A 19,583-nucleotide genomic window follows, 5' to 3' on the forward strand; every position below is an offset into this window, starting at 1 on the left:
ATTTTTATGGGGGTACCTCTCGCAACTTGTAAGCTTCCTATTATGGACGCACTAATCAGTTCTGTAAATCAGTCTCATTCTGGTGTGCCAGTACCTATAAAATTGCTAGGCAAACATGGCCAAGGCTAAATCTACGTCTGTCCAAGAATATTATAAAATTGAGTGGACTTCAAATTAGGACCTTAGTACGGGCACTCACAGGACATTGTCTCAGAGGAAACCATGCAAGGAGATATTTCGTTTACATTCGTGATTTCTGTCGTAGCTGCAGGAATCAGGGGAAGTTGGAAATAATTCAACACCTTTTTTGCACATGCCCGGCTCTAGCCAGGTGCAAGAACCGATATTTATGACCCTACTTCTTTATGAATATAGATAATCTATACGGTTTAGGTATCAGCAACCTTTTACGCTTTGTCAAAAGCTCGGGCTGGTTCAATATGGAAAGGGGAAATGTAGCCCAGCCCCTGCGGCTCACAACGGACACATTTGGTGGTCTTAGTGGCATCACTGTTTCTATGTGCGATGCGGCTGCCAAATCTAACCTAACCTAACCTAAATAGTAATTAAAATAGCACGAAAATTTTTAATAAAGGCATTTTCTCAGATTATATTTCTAACATTTTTTCACCTCTCGTTCCGTCGGATGCTCGAATTTTCAATTCCGTCGAGGCTACTCACAGCATAAAGAAGAGAAAAATAGCAAATATTTACGACACTGCATCGCAAATTAACGTAAGAGTTCAACTCTACAGATCGGAGACAGAACCACATGCCGTCTATTTTTATATTATTAATTTTGGGCCTAAAGAACTTGGTTGCCATTGAACTTTTAACTGTTAAGACAATATCATTTTTGATTCAAAAGAAGTACTGAACAGTGGCTCCGCTAAACTAAAATCTGCTTCAAACAGTGGCTTCCTCGGTATGTATTGGTATTGATGAATTTTGTATGCATAAGTGGAGTACCAGATCCGATAATTACCCTTATTCACACATTCATTTACCGGGCAGAGGACTTTGTACTAAAGACGTTTTTTCTTGCCGAAATTCAAGTCCATTCACGACTATTCCAATCAGCAAACGCGGCTTTATTTCTAAACTCGTTTACTTCATTTACTTGGATAAGATGGATTCTTATAGATACAAATCTAAGACCGGAAGAAAAGTTCGTCAAATTTAAATCTTAGAGAGGCTAAGTTATTTTGAAAAGCCGGGAGTTAACCATCTCTTACATAGGTTGATTCTTTGTTGAATCGGTTGTTATAGTTTTGATCATTGAACTTCAAAGAAACAAAACAACAAAACGAATACGGTACATTTTCTCGATCCGAACACAAATTTTGAAAATAGAATTGCATAGTTTGCACACGTTTTTCCGAGCTACATATTAGTATAACCGGTCTTGGTAATTCCCCATATTCTCTTGAAGAATTCGCAATGAGGCCGCTATAAAGTAATACATTTTCGAACGATCCCTAGGAAATATCCTTTATTGTAAGAACAGCGGATATTTTCTTCCAATATTGTGAATGTACTCTCAACCATGACCATCTCCTTGCATAGGGCCTCGCTCCTTAGACACACTTCATTAAACTCACGCTATGATTTATGAAACCTCAAACTCACCCAAAGTGATTTCTTAGAACTGAATGAGCCAATACCCAGCCTTCCTAAACTTGTGTGAATAAACTTTATGCGAAATTATATTTCTTTCCTTGTGTTTTTGTATCAACTTTTGAACTGATTTATCTATGAATGCCGAAATTGACGAAATTCGCAACTATCGAGAAAGAAGTACGTGCTGGCTTTGAGCAGACTGAAGTTCTTTCAAATTTACGTAAAAACGCGTCATGGCAGCCGCCGTAGCCAGATGGTAAGTGCATCTCCGTGCATGAAACCGCAAAATGATAAAAAAAGTTGTGTGTAATAGCAATCGCACCTCGGCAGGTCATGGAATGGCAAAAATCCGAATGTATTTCTGCCATGAAAAAGCTCCGAATAAAAAAACCAATTGCCGTTCGGAGTCGGCTTAAAGCTGTAGGTCCTGTGTGGAGGAGCAGCTCGGCCAAATTATTATTATTTTGTTGTTTTTTTTTTTAGAAGCGTCAGTTGGTCGCTTTCCCTACAGGGTATGTATGCTTTCATCTAAATGATACCATATATATAGATATATGTATGTATGTGTGTATGTGCGCGAACGCATGTTTGTGTTTATATTTTCTTCCGCCTGTCATTACCGCTACCTGGTGATGTCATCTAATTAGATTTAACGGCGATTAACCACTTTCATCCCAAGCGGCAAGGCAGAACTCTGCCACTGCACATTAAATGCGTACAGCAGTAATTCGTTTATAATGTATGCGACAATGCACAAGACATGTCGACAATGCCACAGGACATCAATGAAACTTCAAAAACGCGCCAACTTCAAGTAACTCAAGCAATTCATCGCCCCCACCCCTACTCCATTCGGCCAAAAATCGCTCCTGGTCATACCTGCAAAGCAAAGTGACAGCCAAAGGATGCGCTTCTTGTACGTTGACATATGTAAAGTGCGGTTTAAATAATGACAAGAAAAGGGTGGTGGCGCGCAGGCGAGGGTATGCGCGAACAAACAGCTTAACAACCGACTAACAAACGACCGCTCAATTGACGCCACACCCCTTTAGCTATACGCTGGCTGCAGTCAGCCCTTCGAGGCGCCTACATATTAAACACGCCAAACAGTAGTCAAGCGCAAGGCCAAAAGTGGCGAGCGTGTGGTGGATGTGTGTGTGTGTGTGAGTGGTTTACGATATTTGTCAACAACGCGCGTCGCATAAACCTTTAAACCCATTTCCGGTTTTATTCACTGCTATTTTAGATGTATGTATGGTTGCGTTTGTGTGTGTGTGTGCTTGTGCTGTTGTTGTTGTCGTCGTCTACGTTCGCTTCCTTCGGCAAAATTGAGTGACAGTTGAGAGTCGCTTGCCGTTGTAATCCCTGTGACGTGTCTGTGACAACCGCACTGACAGTGACAACGCTTTGATGGTTTGTTGGGTGAGTTCACAGCACTACATACACACACACACACATGCACACACATCCCTCACTTAGCCAGTCTCCCACTCTTTGGTGGCCGAACTCATCACCAGCAGCAAAGCAGCTCCTGTTGCTTGCACAATACATAAAGCAGTCAACACTTGCCCCTCGGCCTTGATTTGTCATGAGTTCGAAGCGCTTCTGTTTTTGACTTTTGTCATTTGAATTGCTTTGTAGTGATAAGGAAACAATAATATACCGTTTTTTCGCTTTGTATTAAAAAAAAAATATTATTACGCGTGGAGTTCTTCATAAAGAACCTCACTGGTCACATCTTATTTAAATGAAAACAAAAGAATTAAATAAAATAATAATTAAAATTTAAAAAACTATACATCTATTTTCTAGTTTGAAACACCACCTATTAATCGATTATTTTTCTTTAATCTGTCGATAGGCAACTTAAGATTGTGTCCCCTCGTTCCCTTTATAAAAAAGTACTAAGAGAAGTAGGAAATGAAAACAAACTTAAGTACATTAAAGACTCTGTTTTCTAACTTTTCAAGCAAGTTGTGCTATTTGCTTATTTTTCTACACGTATTTCATACTTGGCTTTAATTCTCAACTGGCTTATGAAGTAATATTTTAAAAGCGCTCGCTTCTCACTTATCACCTTTTTTGCAACCATAAAAAATCGATCTGCATTTTATACTACAGCTCGATTCCAGTAAACCTCATTTTTAGTTTTTCGTCAGCATGTCAGTGGTTCGTTTTAAAAGCCTTTGAAAGTGTCTTTTAAGACCCAGAATGCGAAAAATTATTATAAATCTACAAAAGTTAGTAAATGGTGTGGACATATGGGGCTCAAATGAAAGAAGAAAGATGTCATTTGAAATTTTGAACTTTTCATCAAAACATGATAGGCAAGTGAACTTTTTCATCAAAACATAATAGGCAAAAAAAACTTTAAAAACTTATAAATTTTGCATTTGCTATGTAAATATTTTAATGTCTGTTAAAACAAGAGCGCCTCCGAGTATACGTAAATACAAAATTAATCATCCAATTTTGTTAGTTATAAACAAGGTGAAAAAAAATTCAGAAGGAGTGGCCACGATCAGACCGTTAACTGGCTCTCAGCGAATTTGAAAGAATTAGCAGATTCTCTGACGTAACCGGTATTACGAAGCGGTTTGTTTACGAAAAAAATTGAGACTGTGTTGGTGACACACGAAAAAATCAACACCGTCTTCGCTCAAGGATGTTAGAATATAAGGTTACGCCTTTCGAATTCGCTGTGTCGTCAGGCTCCATAAATAAACAAACAAAAAGAAGGGAATTCCCCTTTGTGAAAGGAATAGGAGACAAAAGCTATAGAAACTACCTTAACAAATGACTGAACATGTAATTTCTCCTGCTTTTGTTTGTTTTGTATTGGAAATTAGCTTGACATCAGACTTGTCAAAATCGAAGCGAAAAATAAAGTAATTGTCTTGGGACGCCAAATTTAATATTCAATACCTTGCATTGGTCTTCGCTTATGCTATTTCGCTCATGGTCTGAACGACGTGATGTGGCAGCTGAAGTTTCCCTCACAATCTTTTCTTTTACTATAGCTGAAGACCAAACCCGGTAATCTATCATCCTTGGTTATAAGCATATAGAGTGGCGAGCATAACTGGACTACAGGATGATTGTTTTTAGTATTCACATTTTTGTGTCTCATTATTTGTAAATATTGTTTATTCTTTAACCAAAACCATGTAATTAAACCGTAAAATTTTTTACAATGCTAAGAAAAATTCCAATAAATATTTTGCAAAATTTTGAACATTTTAATCGGAAGTAGAAATATAATCAGGCAGTTTTATTGCTTATTTAATTCCAGTATAATAAAGTGAAAGTTTGAAACAGCTCAAGGCTCTAGTTGATTTAAATATTTTTGTTTTCGTATAACGAATTCGCGAAATGTTGCTTCTATGGAAGAAACCAACCAACACCATCAGCAAGAAAAATTCCAAAACATCTACGCAATTTTCGAACTACTTCAAGTTTTCACTTTATTATATCAAAATTCAGTGTGCTATGTGATAACCGAAATTTCCGAAACCACTCCTGAAACTACTACCCGAAACATACTAAAAACTCTGGTTAAAAATTTTGAAATTTTTCTGGAAATTTGTTGAATTTTTATAATTTCTATACAAAGTCTTAACATTGATTCCTTGATTTCTTGTAAATTGAACTATATTTTTATAAAAAATTAATGAAAATGAAACAAAACTGGTGAAAACTGATCATGAGTGTTTGAATAAAAGTACACTGTATTTGTAGTACATATACAGGATGAACGATATTCAGAACACCATGACTTTTTTGTGTGAAATTAGTTTTTATTGATTTCAAAGACAAAATTGTACCAAAATGATAACAATTTTAACATATATTCACTTTAGCTCGATAGGACTACCTTTTGCCTTAACTATAGCCTTCAAACGGAAGGAACAACTCCTTTACTCTTTCGCACCGAACTTTTTTTTGCTCTTTGGAACTTGTAAGCCTTGACCTTGAACTCATTTTTCAATATGCGTCGAATGCTGTCTTGCGATATTTTCAGTTCTTTGGAAAATTTTCTTCAACTTCGTCGTGAATTTCGTTCAAGTCGAGCCTTCACTTTCCGAACCATTTCTGGCGTTGTTGCGGTTTTTTTTGGTCCACCTCCATAGCGTTTTGCAATTCTACTAGTATCATTGTAACGTTTTGTAGTGCGATACACAAACATTTTATTCACTTTGAGGTGTCAAAACTGAGACGCAAATGCTTTTGATGTCTTATAAGCAATATATTGAACTGTCATTAGAACAATTTCGACGTTGATGTCATGAGCTGTTCTACAGATACAAGCAGTGTGAAGTTCGTTACACTTCATATCGTTCACCCTGTGTATATGTATGTATGGATCATAGTTCTTTTAACCAAAGAGTATGTAGTATAGCTAGAAGCACAAAATTGTGGCAAGTTTTTGCTAAAATAATAATTTTTATTACAAATTTTGTGGACTGAATCCAATTAAAAATCTTGAAAGGACATTTTTCACACGTCTCAAGGAGGATAAAACTAAATGAATGTCATTTTTAATTTGCCTTCATATTCTCCTTTCATTTGATACTTATGTGTCTAAATAATATCATTGATAGATTTACTAAAAAAATTTTTTGAAGTCCTTTACAAAACTCCGGTGTGTTGGTAAATTACTAAAAATACAGACACACTACAACTGAGCTCTGATATCGGATATCAAGGGTGATTTTTTAAGAGCTATAGGAAAGTTTTAAAAAAAAAAACACACGAAAAATTCAGAAAAATGCATGAACTTTTTACTTAAACCGATAGTACAATCCATATAATTTAATGTTTGAAGATTATTTCATGCAAATGTTGACCGCGACTGCGCTTCAAATGGTCCATCCGCTTAGTCCAATTTTGGCATACTCTTTCCAATGTTTCGGCCGGTATCTCACATATAAATGCTTTAATTCTTCCAATGCGTTAATTGAAGCAGGCTTGTCTGAATAGACATAAGCTTTAACATAGCCCCACAAAAAATAATCTAAAGGCGTTATATCGCACGATCTGGGTGGCCAATTGACAGGTCCCGAACGTGAAATAAAATGTTCACCGAACTCGCCTCTCAACAAGTCCATTGTTACGCGTGCTGTGTGGCATGTGGCACCATCTTGCTGAAACCACATACCATGCAAGTCAAGCTCTTGCATTTTGGGGGGGAAAAAACTTGGATATCATTTCACGGTAGCGCTCACCATTCACAGTTACGTTACGATTCGCAGTATCTTTGAAGAAGTACGGTCCAATGATACCTCCAGCCCATAAACCGCACCAAACTGTGACCTTTTCTAGATACATTGGTAGCTCTTGCAATTCTTCTGGCTGATCTTCACTCCAGCTTACTTACGTACCCATTAATCCAAAAATGAGCTTCGTGGCTGAACACAATTTTTCGATAAAAAAGTGGATCTTAAACTTTCTTGACAGAACACGTATTTTTATAATAAAATTCAATGATTTGCAAGCGTTGTTCGTTTGTAAGACGATTCAAGGTTAAATTATAGACAAAACTGAAGATGTTTGAGAGTGAAACAAAACAAGAAATGTGCGTCAGCTGCTTAAACCAACTGTTTAAATAGATAATAGCTAAAAAATCACCCGTTACATATGTTGAATTTTTCAAGGCTGAGAAATAATATTACCTGATGCCCTTTTTGCTCAGCGGCAACTAACGAATACTCTTCCCACTAAACGCAAACAAAAAATGTGTTTCCCATAGACAGACACACAAATCAAATCAGTCTCCAATTAGTGGCAGTTGAACACATCCTATCGCACAGGTTTATTTAGCCATGTTCAGTCTCATAAAGTTGGAATGGTTTGCTTACTAACTGCCTTCTCATACAATTTTAATATTCTTCAGTTACAGCAAGCTTCTGTCTGCTAGTATTTTTACGGCCATATAAAGTCTTCGCAGACGCTCCGAAGGTAACTAGCGTTCGATTGCCTTCTTTTAATATTCGACGGACCCATCTGGCAACCCCGTATCTTTTGACAGAGACGTCAGATCGCTTAATGACATCCACGTTGGAAGCGTCAGTCCAAGCAGATTTTTATCACGGAACAGTACATGCCATGCGAGCGCTCACAAATTGTTGAAGTTTACATTCAACAAAAGAAGTCAATTGTGAAAACTCATCGTGCGTATAAAAAATTAAATAATGTGAAAAGTACGCCTTCTAAGAGCACCATTAAACGTTTGTATGAAAGGTTTTCGACTGATGATGCTCTTTCTAATCCAAAGAGGCCAAATCAAAACCGACCAAGGCTCTTGTACGGGCCAGTGTTGAGACGTCGCCAAGGACATCTCAAAATCGCCGTTGGGCATTGCTCGGACCGCTTTACAATGAATTATTCGCATTGATTTGCATTTATTCCCGTATAAGATTCAATTGACGCAAAGATTGTTGCCTGCGGATATGCCTTGTCGCTTGGAATGGGCCCAAAGAGTTATCGAATGGCACATGGGCAACCCAGTATAATATTTAACTAGTGAATTTTTTATCAAAAGAGGTCTTCAAGCAGTATCCATCTCCATCTTCAAATTTCCATTGAGTCTTAACTACTCCATTCCAAATCGATTTTTTCGCTTTTACTTTGTATACATCCCTACAATTCTCATCAAGCTTATGAAGCTTATAATGGGCTCGATGTATACCAACTCATCTCTCAGTTCCGCTTGAACTGCAGTAGTAAGAAGTTATTAATTTGGTTAGTTTCTACTGGCTTTCCTCAGTTTCCCAGATCGCTAGAGCCCGTCATATGATCAAATGTCAAGCTAAAAGAAATACTCAATGTATGCCTAATAACAAAAAGGTAATAACTCATTACACCCATCTCATATTAACTTCTTGTTCTTCTCCCTATACTCTACTCTATCTCCCTCTGCCTAAGCTCAGCTCTAGCTTTCTCTTTAGTTTAATGTCTCGATTCCAAACGACCCATGAGATATTAAACGCAACCGTGAGCCATTTTGTATAGTTTTTCTGAAAGTAGCAGCAATCAGGATAAAAGATTACAAGGTTTTGCCATCCGAAGCAAAATTGTGAGGGTAACTTCGGTTGAGACATCATAGATGGACACGATGTACGGAACACAGAAGTGTGACCAATATTAGACCGTTAACTGGTGACGTGGTAGTCGAAGTAAGTCTCACAATTTTGCTGTGTATAACTAAGCTGGTGCTCTATAATTTCTTTTTACGCTCTTGCCACCAATCGTTGCACACGAAGCAACATTGATTTGATTTTTGTTTTATAGCACCAACACAATCTCAGTATTGTTGTAAAAAAAACCGCTGTTTAATCCCTTGTTACGTCAGCAAATCAGCTGATTCCGTCAAAATCGCTGAGAGCCGGTTAACGGTCTGAAGCTGGCCACACCTCTGCATTCTCCCACCGGGGTAGGTAGGTAGGTAGATAAAATAGAAAATATAAAAATAAAAAATGGGCCCTGAGTCTTGATCTGATGCTAGAAACGAAACAGTACGAATAAGAGATAGAGAAGAAGAACGATTTTAAAATTGTAAAACAAATAATTTTTGTTACTGGTTTTTTGGTTTATTCTTTTCGTTTTTGGAGACACATTCAAGCTGCTGTCTGTCAAACGACCAGAAAATGGCACTTTCTGAACTCACTTTCTTCTTTCTATAAAACGTGAGTCTAGCTGTCGATTATTCTTCCTCCGGCCTTACAAGGCCTTCAAATGTCAGATGTCGACAGCACGAAGTGGTTGCGAAGTCTGGAACTCCATCGGAAGGAAATCCGTCCGTTGGTAAAGAAATTTCTTGTCCGCTTGATAGTAAAAGCGCACTGACCTATTATCTTCAAACAACTAGCATACATCTCATCAGATAATAGATGATTTCAGTGGCTTAAATGCTTGAGTCTTGAAAGCATTCCATGCGGCACATTCTAGTGGTGCTAGAGGAAGTGGAAGGCCCGTCTGCTTTGAAAAGAGCAGGTGGAGAAGGAATTGGATTTATTTGGCGTTTCTAATTGGTGTCGGTTAGCTCGTGGAAGAAACGACTGATACGATTTGTCAAACTCGGCCAAAATTGCCTTGGGCGGTTACCGCTCCAATGAAGAGAAAAAGCGTAAAAGATGTGAAAAGGGATGGGAATGTGGTCCGACAGTAGCTACAAATAATAAAGGGTTAAAAAGACTTGGCATTTGGGTTATGTAAATAACTGGGAATTAACGAAGGCTAGGCATAAATATCGGGAAAATGCAATAAAGTATAGGAATTCCAGCCGTTAAACTGATTCGTCAGCATAGAGGAAATTACCCGTAGCATAGTTCAGTCATTCAAGTTTTAATTAGTTTATTACCGCATTGCTTAAGCTTCCCAAAAACAAGAATTTTAATATTGAATTCAAATACTGAAGCTCAAAATGTGCCTACAAATCCGCGATCACCACTCAAAAATGCATCAGAATATCCATATATGTACACATTTACTGCCCCACAGTTCAATTGTTCTACCCGAAAGGCCAAAATGTGTGTTGCAAGAATGAAATAGTGTGGTTAAATGGTGCACTTGAAGGTTTGCAACTGAGCGCGTCACTAATGTGCTTGTGATGTAAGCGCACACAAGCACGCACAAAGGTGTGATGATGATGATGCTACTTCTGCTACTTTGTCGTATTCTTCCTATCCATCTACAACGTTGATGTTGATGCGAATGCGACATGTGAATGCCATTGAAAAGCATCGCTGTGAACAAATCTTATGTCGCACGTTGATTCTTAGGCCAACTTACCGATACCTCGAATCAACCAAAACAGCCAACCATCCAACCACCCACCCGTTTGGCTGGCAGGGCGCGTTAAGCCACAATTTTGCTCTACTTTATGAGAGTTACGTGTGAATGGCAACAATGCCATGTGCAGCAGCAACTCAACAGTGTTGATTTAATGTTGCGCCACGGTTGTTGCTTCATCCAGCATCAGTGCGACTAGAGTGACAGTTGTCGCTCACAGAAACCTTGTAACTTTGGCCATAAGGCAGTCATGGCGGCACAGCGGCTCGTTCGCGTTTCTGCTTGTTGCGCAGAATATGCAATCGATTTCTTATATGAGTGTAGGTATGTGTGAATAAAAATATGCGCCCTGCAGGAAATTTTCTTAACTCAACTTTCGCTTTAGATGCACTTTTTCTAAGCCACTTTTCATTGATATTTCGACTACTTTACTTGCTGTTGCTTGACTGTTGAAGAGCTTCAACAATTCTTATCTTTTTCACAGATTTACTGCCGTTGGCTAGTCGAATCGTACTCATATAGATTTTCTCATGTGTGTGAAATTCCTGGTAAACGGTGTTATATTTGAATTGCAAAGAAAAAAAAATTAATGAAATATGAGACGGTATTCACTATTTATTACCTTTCCTCCTACTTGAAAGTTTTTTGATTTGCTTTGTGTTGGCCGCATAGTTGGAAAAAGTATTTATTTTTTCTACTGTAATGCTTGTTAGAGGGCTATGCGCATGTTTTCTTGGACGGACACAAGAGATGATGAGTTTAAAGTGCAAACCTCATAAAGAATCTAATCTAATCTTCTTTGACATGGCAATCAATAAAGGATATGAAGCTATCTGCTCTCTGCTTTTGCTATCTGTTATTTCTGTTATTTGCTGCTCATTAACCATAACTTGCATTCGATCTTTATTAGAAGAACTCAATTTTCAGAACAAAAAGTTCAGTAGATTTCAACTTAAGATGAAATGACATAGTTTCCTTATCGGCTCTAAGGGGGTCACCTCATATGACGGCTAGTTTTCTTTTACCTTTGCTTGGAATTTTGTTTTAACGAATACGAGGGGTGCCTTTTATATGACGGGATTTGGCAACCCTGGTGTTGCAATCTGGCAACTGACAGCTGTATCGCAAAGTTTGACATTTTTTGGATTTTATGTACTCAGAACGTTTTGAAATACCAGCGCTATTTGTGTCGTTTACAGTAACTTAAAAGATTCATCTCGGTCCAAAAATGGAATTAAATCGTGAACATTTTCGTGCGATTATTTTTTACAACTTTCGACGTGGATTAACTCAGCAACATTGCATGGATGAACTTAATTCATTTTTTTCGCGATGAAGCTCCATCAAGGACCAGTGTTTATCGATAGTATAGTGAATTCAATCGTGGTCGTAGTTCACTCCAAGACGAATTTCGTGAAGGTCGTCCAAAATCAGTTGTTGTTCCGAAAACCATTGATGCTGTGCGCGAACTGATATTGCAAGATCGTCATGTGACCTATCGTGAGATTAAGACCATCTTAGGCATTAGGGGGACCAGCATACATTCAATATTGCTTAAACATTTGACTGTCAAAAAAATTTGTTCGCGTTGGATCCCACACAATTTGTCAATCGCTCAAAAAAAGGCTCGCGTGGATTGGTCGAAGGAAATGCTCAAAAAATACGATCGCGGGGCTTCGAAACACGTCTATGACATCGTGACAGGTGATGAATCATGGATTCACGCGTACGAGCCCGAAAGTAAACAGCAGTCGACTGTATGAGTGTTTCAAGATGAGCCAAATCCAACAAAAGTTGTTCGGGCACGAAGCACTTCCAAGCAAATGGTAGCCTGTTTTTTCGGAAAAACTGGACATGTCGCAACCGTGCCACTAGAACAACGCAGAACAGTAAATTCTGAGTGGTACACAACCATTTGTTTGCCAGTTGTCTTCCAAGAAGTTAGGAAAACCAATCGCCAAAGACGGATCACTCTTCACCAGGACAATGCGAGCTCTCACACATCGGCTCAAACAACTGCATTTTTGATCACCCAAAACATCGAATGAATGGGTCATCCGCCGTATAGTCCTCACTTGGCACCGAATGACTTCTTTCTCTTCCCGTACGTAAAAAACAAACTGAGAGGTCAACGTTTTTCGACACCTGAAGAAGCGGTTGCGGCATTCAGAATGTATGTTTCGGAGGTACCTCATTCAGAGTGGCAAAAGTGCTTCGACAATCGGTTCAAACGCATGCAAAAGTGTATAGATCTTCATGGAGAATATTTTGAAAAACAATAAAGTGATTTTCGATGATTAAAATTTGTTTTTGTTCTCCAATCCCGACATATAAAAGGCACCCTTCGTAGTAGAAATGTAGCAGTATGAAGTTTTTATTATACTTTTAAAATCATCTGAATGTTTAGTCAAAATGTTTTTAAATTAAAATGTTTTTACACTACTCCAAAGGTACCCATTGGCGATGGGCTCCATGAGTGCGGCTGATTGACTTACCTCAGGTCCAAAAAACCTCACTGCATTTATACTGTGAAGCTTGGGCTTTCGAAAGAACTATAGTTTGAATGGACGTAGTTTTTTAGTATTAATTCATTCGGAGCGCTCCACTCACTCGCCTGATGCCTGGATTGCCTGTTGAACTCGAAAGTCCACGTTTCGTCACCAGTAATTTTGCGTTTGATGAATGGCGATATCAATGCGGTCCCTTTTTTTCATGAAATTTAGGTCCTTTAGGACTAACTTTGCAGCGAACAACCAACACGGCGCAAACCCAAATTATTAACTACAATGCCCTGAATGGATCGATAAGCAATGTTCAAATCCTCTGCCAGCACTCTGCTGGTTAAATTGCGGTTGTTTATCAAGTTTTCTCTGATTTCATTGATGTTTTCGTCAGTTTAAGATGTCGAAGGCCTGCAACTACGTTCATCGATGCAAATTTTCTAGTCGGGTCGTAAACGGAATTCTGCCCTTTTTCATTTAGAGTATCATTACAGAAAAAATTTCCCAATATTTCTAAGGTTTTCGCACCATTAAATCCATTTTTAACGCAAAATTCAATACAAACTCGTTGTTGCAAATTCAAATCCATTTTTAAAACTGTAGAAAATCGAAAAAACGTGCGGAGGTAGATTTACTGAAGGCGGCGTACCTTTTACAAATGTCAAGTCATGGCTATAAGGTTTTGGTGTAAATGTCAATCACAGATATAGCAACTTAACAGAAAAAAACAGAACTCACATTAGTTGACTTATAGCGTCACCTGGCGGTTGTATCGGGAACGTTTTAACCAAGGTGATATAGGACTAAGACCACTTTCAAAATTGTGGATACATGATTGAAGGAATGAAAATGAAGTATGCACTTAGATCTTACAGCCTGTTGTGTCCACTACTTAACACAGCACCTCATCCAAAACCAATTTTCTTAATAAACTTAAGCTAGAGCTGAGTTGGGCTGAGCGCGTGTGACTTTCTTTCGGTCGTATTCGGTCGAGATATCTTATCTTTCTTCTCTAAGGAATGGAAATGAAGTATGCACTTAGAACTTACGGGCTTTTATGTCCACTATACACAGCACCTCATCCGAACCCAATTTTCTTAATAAACTTAAGCTAGAGCTGAGTTGGGCTGAGCGCGTGTGACTTTCTTTCGGTCGTATTCGGCCGAGATATCTTATCTTTCTTCTCGCTATAGTATCACATTCGAATAGAAGGAGTGCTGGAGTTTCCGGGAGCCCAATAAAATTAAAAAATTGAACGTTCGATTTCAAAGTGGGCAAAAGTTAACAGTTCAGTAGTCGGCTACTCCATTTCTCGAAGGGAACATAAGCACCCGTTTCTTTTTTTGCGTAAGAATACTTATGTCCTCATATACTCACATACACGTTCGACGCTTTGGCGTTTTGTCATTTTCGTTTTCCGTTTTTCATATTAACATTTTCGTCATTTTGCTAACTCCTTACCCACCCCACTGCTCATTGTCCTCATATACTCACACCTACTACGAGTATTTATTCGCCCGTTTGCCATTTCTATCAACACATTCGACTGTCTTTTGCTTGTTTTCTTGTAATATCACGCACTCCAATAGTACAATAACATGTCGCAGTCGTCAAATGAGTGTTGCACGTCAAATTCTGTGCGGCATGTTGCTATTGCGGGTGGCCAGAGGGCCGACAGTCAGCCTCATCTGTTTCTAGCCGCGACACTTGATTAGTTTTTCCAGATCGACTTGTGTCAATCTGTTTGTTCCGAATGCACAAAATGGTAATTGTCTTTACATGATATCATCACGACGGTGGCGGCGGCGGCGGCAATGAGAAGTTGACACTCACGTGGGCCGTAGTTGGTGTAGCGTTGGAGGTTGCCGTGGTGGTTTGAGGAAAATAACAAATTCTTGTATTTTGTGCGTGCAGTAATTTTGCGGGATTATTTATGAAAACTTTATGGCACGAATACGTGTGGAATTTGCGATGTGGGAGCTGCGCACGTCCACCAAACATCCAATGGTCGCTGCAGACGCTGGTTTGGTTTCAAGACAATGCAGATTCAGATTTATGCTCTTTTGAAATCTTTAAATCATCTACTGAGGCTGTCAATTTTGATCCATCGTTAATTAGGACGGATCTGGCCTCAGTTGAGTCTGCCTATAAAGTGATATATTTTTCTTATGAGCCGATAGCCATGACGTTCCTGTGCTCCTTTGTGGAAGTCAGAAGACCATCTGTTGCCCCGGAGCTTTTACGACTACTTCAGGCCCAACATTAGATGCTCTGGTTCCTCTACCCCCACTTGATGTTTTCATCCAAGAAAAGGCCTTGAAGGCCATCTGTAGGCTGAAGTACAATGGGAATTGGTACGCTCCCTCCCCAGTATTCTACAACATAGAAAACATGGGCTTCGATCCAAAAGGAGTCGTACTTGTAAAGAGATACAGGATGGTGCTGCCAGAGGCTCAATTGTGGTCAAACTATGAAAATGACACTGCAAACACTGTTTTCGCATTTTCACGGATGACTTCACAACCGAGTACGGGACAAACCTAGATTTTGCTCTTGGAATGTTCGCATTTGTGTTTCAAGCGGAGATGTATGCTGTCCAAGAAGCAATGCGCTTCATTGTGGAAAACAGGTGGAGAGGCAGATCTGTAGGTATCCGCAGCGACAGCAAAGCTTCGCCTTAGACAGCCCTTCATGGGTATATATATATCGTATATATATATAAATAAAAAAATATCCTGATGCTAACATGGATCACGGAACAGGTGGGTAACGCGGGTAACGAGACCTATGACTCTTTAGATAGGATAGGCTCTGAGGCCACTTCCTTGGCCTGGAATCCATTCTGCCACTCTCTTCTGCAGCCATCAAAACCACAATTAGCAAACGGGTTTCTTCAACCCACAAGCGAGCTTGGTAAGCTGAGAGAGGCTGCAGATGGATAAAACTGATGTTTTCTGCCTTGTCGCACCGACTGTGGCAGATCCTCCTGCCATTAAGCAAGGAGCCATTTTCTATAGGCGAAGCACTTAGAAATGATAGGCATCTCAGGCAGTGCATTCTACCCCGCATTGGTAGAGAAAGATGAGGCGGCGAGACACTTGATGTGCATCTGCCTGGCCCTCGCCCGAATCAGGCTTGAGACCTTTGTCACTGATTGTTCATGAGCTCGAACACCTTAAAGTAAATAAAGTTTTTGCTTATCGCATCATTACTCGTTACAATGATACTGGTGGCATTGAGAAACGTCATGGAGGTGGTCAACAAAAGACTGCACCGTCATGTGAAATGGTTCAAAAGTGAAGGAGCGACTTGAGCGAAATTCTCGATGAAGTGCCAATCAAATGACGAAAGGACAGAAAACACTTGTATCTGCCCATAGCATCCACCGCAATCAGAAAAATGATCTCAAAGTCAAGCCTTACATGATCCAAACGGTGCATGGTCTCACACCAAAGCAGCAACAAGTCAGACTTGAGAGAGCGAAGGAATTCCTTCACTTTGCCGAAAGCGATAAATTTCCGAACATTGTGTTTTCTGACGAGAAAATTTTTCAGACGCGAGTCCGATGGGTTGTCCTCTTTGGGTCATTTTGAAGAGCAAAGTCCGAACTAAAAGAGTCTCGAAGCGCTAAAAAAAAAGCTATTGTCCGCGAGTGGGCCAAAATGTCCGCAAATCTTATTCAGGCAGCTTGCGATTCGTTTCTGGACCGTTTTAAGGCCATAGTCAAGGGAAAAGGTGGTAATATCGACCAAAAGGAAATTAATTCTTAATTTGGTATTATTTTCACATATTTTTTACTTTGAATTGAATAAAAGTAATTTTCCGAACTAAATTTATGGCCTTTTTAATTGGTTACACTTCGAGTGCCGGATCTTGTAATGTCTTTTGGAAAATTGAATTATTGGAACATACATCTAAGCTTTTGTATAGCAAATATTTATCGTCCTTTCTACTTAATTAAATATTAATAAAACAGTAATCATTCTCACCTACTCGTACATATTTTGGAACTTAATTTTATATTTTTGGACTTATTTTTGCAATTCAAAGATCCAGGAAAGTTTGTGAGTAGTTTAATCTCTATACTCTTTTCAAATCCATTACAACATTTAGAACGTCTTGCGTCGCTGCCGTAGGTGCATACTGCCTCCCTTAAGCTAATACTTCTGAAAGATAATTCATTGAAACTTAACCCAAAAAGCATTCGTACTTTATCCTTTAGCCCCACTGCGTTCAAAAACGCTTCGAACATGTCTAGTCGCATCACATCCCACAAGCATAAATATGGCGAAATTATGTATGAAGCTTATAATGCAATAAAAACAAAAACTCCAGCAGAACACACTCTCACACTCACCCAGTACACGCACAAGTGCAACTAAGTCGCCTACAATCCCACCTTCTGCACCTGCTGTTGAGTAAAAGCAAGCACAAGAAGAAGAAGTAGTCAAAGCACGACTGAACAAGAATTTCAAACCAACAGACAAATTCGGAAATGATTTGTGCATATTCGTGCTAAACACACCGCAGCAACAAAGCCATTTGAGTATCCTTGCGAGCCACGACCACTGTTCAAAGCAAATACTCAATGCCGTACAGAAGTGGTTGGCGAAAGATGTGGTGGCTTCGGTGAGATGTTAAATGCCGAATTTCGGAAAACCACGGCATTTTACACCTGTTCCATGTGCTTTCATGAAAGCGGAGGTATGTATTTATGTGAGTAGTTAGATGAATATTGTTAACATTGTGTTGCAGTTTGTGTTGTTGTTGTTGTTGTTGTTGCCATATGCACTCCACGGTGCACATGAATCAACTGTTGGAAGACGACTGCGACATGGTTTATGAAATCGAAGCTACCGAAAATGTTGAGACAAACGGAACTCAACCAAAGTACAGTGTTGCTGCAGTGCACAAGCAAACAAATAAGCAAATCTACAGAAGTGTAAAATCCCCTCGAGTGCCAAGCCAAACGCGGCACGCACGTACACACATACATATGTATGTGCGATATAAACAAGCGGCGTGTAGCGGCAAGTAGCGTAGCTATGGTGGTAATTTGCGCAAAATTATGAGACTACCGTGCCGAGGCGGACTTAATGTGTGCACGTGCTAATGGGCTCCAACATTTTGTCAAAAATGAATTGCTGCCTATATGTGTATAGGTGTGTAGTACACATACATGCAGGCACATATGTGCATGCGCTTTGGTGTTTTGCCTTTCAAAGTGCTCGCGAAAGTGATGAAGACTTCGCAGTGATAAATTCATTGTTGCTAATAATGCCAATGACACTAACTATCAAATGACTCTAAGCAAACTTATGCGCTTGAACAGAAAGAAGGGCACTTGGAAGCCGCATGGGAGCGTAGTATCGCGGTGTTGTGTTGAAAATTTCAAAATTTTTTTTACAAACTATGAATATACTTTTTCTCAAAAAATGCGTAGGTTCACAAAACTTTATACCAGCAAATTTTCTCGGCATTTTTTCGACCTTTGATCAACTAAATTTCCGAACTGAATAAATGTACGAGATTTGACTATTAATTAGCGAGACAGGTGTTGTGAGATATTTTATTCTACGACGGGGGCGTTTTACGAGGGGTTTCAATAAGTACCCGTGTTAGAAATGAAAACACCATTTAAAAAAAAAAATTTTTTTTTTTTTTTTTTCATTATAGTCCTTTTTAGAAAGTCACACGTCTCTCAAAGCTCCGGCAATTTTTTAACCTCTCTAAAAAATAGGATTTGACTTCGTCGTTTCAACTAAATTTTTTTCAACCGCGACGAATTTCTTCATGTGAGGGAACAAGAAAAAGTCGGAGAGAGCCAAATCGTGTGAATACGTGGGGTGCGGCAGCAATTCATAACACAATCCATGCAGTTTGCCGGCAAAAACTCCGGATGAATGTCCTAATGCGTTATCGTGGAGAAACAACACCTTCTTTATCACGAAATGCGGCCGTGTCTCCTTCAATTTTTTGTGAAAGCGGTTCAATAACTCACTGCAACATTGTCCAGTGATCGTTTTTACTTTTTCTAAAAAACCCATGAGGATGACTCCGTTCGCATCCCAAAAAATCGTCACCATGACTTTACCGGCCGTTGGGACTGTCTTCGCCTTCTTTGGAGCAGATTTGAACAATCAAAACAGTTGCTTAGTTTCTGGTGTGTAATGAGGAATCCAGGTTTCATCAACGGCGGAAACTCGACGCAAAAATTTGTTCGGGTCTCGCTTAAATTGCTCTAAAGACTGCTTCGAAGTTATCAACCGCATCCGCTTGTTGTCCCCAGTGGACAATCGCGGCACCCATCGGGCCGATAATTTTTTCATTGCCGACTTTTCGTGTATTATAAAATATTAGTTGCCGTTTCGGTCGACACACCTACGGCCTCTGTTACTTCGCGCATTTTCGTTCGTGGATCAGCGAGAATTATGTAGTGAACTTTTCGAATGATTTCCTCGGTGACTACGTCTGCCGCGTGTCCTGGTCGATCCTCATCAAAAACGGATGTTCGCCCACGTTTAATTTCGTTTAACAAGTACCTAACTGTAGTCATAGATGGCGAAGCGTCCCCTTAGACAGCATCCAACTTTGCTTTCATCTCCTCGCATTTTTCCCATCGAAAAACAAAAAGCAAATCACCAAACGATACTGCTCATTTTCTATCTCAGC

This window comes from Anastrepha obliqua, chromosome 5, assembly GCF_027943255.1.
Source record: "Anastrepha obliqua isolate idAnaObli1 chromosome 5, idAnaObli1_1.0, whole genome shotgun sequence".
NCBI lineage: Eukaryota > Metazoa > Arthropoda > Insecta > Diptera > Tephritidae > Anastrepha > Anastrepha obliqua.